The sequence below is a fragment of the Aotus nancymaae genome, unplaced genomic scaffold, assembly GCF_030222135.1.
Source record: "Aotus nancymaae isolate 86718 unplaced genomic scaffold, 86718_ANA_hifiasm-v0.15.2.pri h1tg000002l, whole genome shotgun sequence".
NCBI lineage: Eukaryota > Metazoa > Chordata > Mammalia > Primates > Aotidae > Aotus > Aotus nancymaae.
This window is the reverse complement of record NW_026988413.1, coordinates 20489947-20493488: the sequence shown is the minus strand read 5'-3', so window position 1 is coordinate 20493488 and position 3542 is coordinate 20489947. Positions and strand designations below refer to the sequence as shown.

The window sequence follows — 3542 nt, the reverse complement described above, 5'->3', positions numbered from 1 at the left end:
TCTGCATGTCAAAAGAAACAATCATTAGAGTGAACCAGCAACCAACAAAATGGGAAAAAAATTTTGCCACCTACCCATCTGACAAAGGGCCAATATCCAGAATCTACAAAGAACTAAAGCAGATTTACAAGAAAAAAACAAACCCATTCAAAAGTGGGCAAAGGATATGAACAGACACTTTTCAAAAGAAGACATATATGCAGCCAACAAACATATGAAAAAATGCTCATCATTGATCATTAGAGAAATGCAAATCAAAACCGCATTGAGATACCATCTCACACCAGTTAGAATGGTGATCATTAAAAAATCTTGAGACAACAGATGCTGGAGAGGATGTGGAGAAAAAGGAACAGTTTTACACTGTTGGTGGGAGTGTAAATTACTTCAAACATTATGGAAGACAGTGTGGCGATTCCTCAAGGATCTAGAAATAGATATTCCATTTGACCCAGCAATCCCATTACTGGGTATATAACCAAAGGATTATAAATCATTTTATTATAAAGACACATGCACATGTATGTTTGTTGCGGCGCTGTTTACGATAGCAAAGACCTGGAACTAACCCAGATGCCCATCAATGATAGACTGGACAAAGAAAATGTGGCACATATACACCATGGAATACTATGCAGCCATAAAAAATGATGAGTTTGTGTCCTTTGTAATGACGTGGATGAATCTAGAAATCATCATTCTCAGCAAATTGACACAAGAACAGAAAACCAACACTGCATGTTTTCATTCATAGGCAGGTGATGAACAATGAGAACACTTGGGCACGGGGAAGGGAACAATACTCACAGGGCTAGGTCGGGGGGGTGGAGGGGAGGGGAGGAACAGCGAGGGGTGGGGAGGATGGGGAGGGATAACAGCTGGAGAAATGCCTGATGTAGGCGATGGTAGGGGGTAGATGGAGACAGCAAACCACCATGGCATATATGTACCTATGCAACAATCCTGCAGGATGTAGGAAATGCATATGTACCCCAGAGCCCAGAGTACAATAAAAAATAAATACAAAAAAAAAGTCAGGGTTTAAAAACATGTCAAGTGTGAGAGGGAAGTGGGAATGGGGAAAAATAAGGTAGTAGTAGTGATGAACTGTTCTGTATTTTGACTGTAGCAATGTTAATGTCCTGGTTGTGATATTGTACTATAGTTTTACACTCTATTACAATTGGGGGAAACTGGCTTTATGTTACACAGAATATCTCTGTAGTGTTTCTTATATATTTATGTAAATATACATTCATCTTAAAGAATATTTTTGAAAATATATGACAGTTGTACAATGGCAGTTGGAAGAACAACAGAAATATCTTATTGTAGGATTTCTGCATTATACCTGAGGTGGTATGCATTAGTGAAGTATGTTGCAAACCTTAAAGAGCCTATTAAGAAAATTAAACAATGAGGTATATATAATAAGTTAATACGGAATATGAAATGAAATCATAAATTAAAACCATAAAACATTTTAAATGCTATAAATAAAAAATATGTTAGCAGAGATGAAGACTCACTTTGACAGACTTGGTAGCTAACTCAAAGCAACTCAGGAAAGAATCTGTGAATTCACAAATTTATTAACAGAAATTACTCAAACATAAGCAAAGGAAAAAAGAAAGTAAAAAACAAAAACAGAGTATCCCAAGTTGTTGAACAATATCAAACTTTTTAACATACATACATGCAATCCATCCAAAAAGAAAAGGAAAAAGAGTGAGTTAGAAAAAAATCTGAAAGAATAATCGTTGAAAATTGTTGTAAAAATTACAAAATACACCAAACTACAGATATAAGAAATTTAAGGAACTCCAAGCAGAATAAATACCAAATGAAATAAAATACACATACACACTTAAACACACCATATTCCAGTAGCTCAAAACCAAAAGATAAAGAGAATATGTTGAAGGCATTCAGAGGGTTAAATCATACAAGATATATACAGGAAGAAAAAGGAGAATGTCAGCAGACTTCTTGTCAAAAATTACACAAGCCCAAAGTAAGAGGATCACCATGACTAAAGCAGAATACTGTGAACCCCAAATTTTATGCATAGTGAAAATACCTTTAATAAATGCAAAAGAAATTGCGATAATTTTAGACAAACAAAAATTGATAATTCATTGCCAGCAGACCTGCACTACAAGAAACATTTTTAAAAATGGTGTTAAGGAAGACCAGAATATATCAGAAAAAAAAATTAGATCTGACAGCAAACTAACACAGGAACAGAAAACCAAACACCGCATGTTCTCATTCATAAGTGGGAGTTGAACAATGAGAACACATGGACACAGAGAGGGGAACATCACACTCCAGGGCCTGGTAGTGGGTGGGGCGAGGGGAGGGAACCTAGAGCGCAGGTCAATAGGTGCAGCAAACTACCATGGCACAGGTATATACCTATGTAACAAACCAGTGCTGTACATCTATCTCATTTTTTTTAAGAAATTTTAAAAAATCAGAATAATAAAAAAATTAGATCTGTACAAAGAAAGAAAAATTTCTGAAAATGATTAATTATAAATGTAAATATAAAAGATGTTCTAAAATGTGTTAATTGATGTAAAAGATATTTCTATTATATGTATACTTATAATAGAATATATATATAATAGAATATGTGTGTGTGTGTGTGTGTGTGTGTGTATATATAAAATAAATTGTTTTTAGAGACAGTGTCTCACTTTGGTGCCCAGGCTGAAGTGCAGTGGCACAATCATAGCTCACTGCAGCCTTGAACTCCCAGTCTCAAGCAATCTTCCTGCCTCCCGAGTAGCTGAATCTATAGGAATACACCACAATACCTAATTAATAATATTTTTTATATATTTTGTAGAGACAGGATCTTGCTTTGTTGCCCAGGCTGGTCTTGAACTCCTGAGATCAAATGACCCTCCCACCTTGGTCCCCCAAAGTGCTGGCATTAGAGGTGTGGGCCTCCATGCCTGGCGTATAGAAGGTATTTCACTGCCTAACATGTAAGTAGGTAATTTAAATGTATTTTAAGTTTATAACTATGAAAAAAATTGCATAGATGACAAAAATAGCACAACAAATAGGAGAGAGAAATCTGTGATTTGTAAAAATCTGGTTTTTTCTTTTTTTTCTTTTCTTTTTAATTTTTTTCACATCAAATGGGTAATGTGCTAATGTCATCATAGGATTTAAGAAAGGCACATCTCACACGAGTTAAAAAACCCAGTCATCACATGTATAAACTGCAAAGTAATCTGTAAGATTCTTATGCTACATGCAAAATCATATAATATTCAAAAATATATTCTAATAAATTAAAGATGCATATTGTAAACCTTAGCATAAAAATTAAATTTTTAAAGAGGTATGAATAATAACCTAGAAATGGAGATTAAATAAACTCTTATGATATAAAATTAATCCAAATGCTATCAGAAAGACAGAAAAATAAAGCAACAAGAAACAGAACATATAGTATGTTTGGGGGAATCTAAGGTTGGTTCGACATTTGAAAATTATTCAATGTAAGTTACCGTATCAACATAAAT

At 34.3% G+C, this 3542-nt stretch overlaps 1 non-coding gene across 1 annotated transcript; it reads right to left on the bottom strand.

Moving 5' to 3' along the window:
- Nucleotides 1-3146: 3146 nt before the first annotated feature.
- LOC135274552 (small nucleolar RNA U13) lies at nucleotides 3147-3248 on the bottom strand. Its single transcript, XR_010342352.1, has one exon. It is a non-coding gene; the product is annotated as a small nucleolar RNA U13 (small nucleolar RNA).
- Nucleotides 3249-3542: the final 294 nt, after the last annotated feature.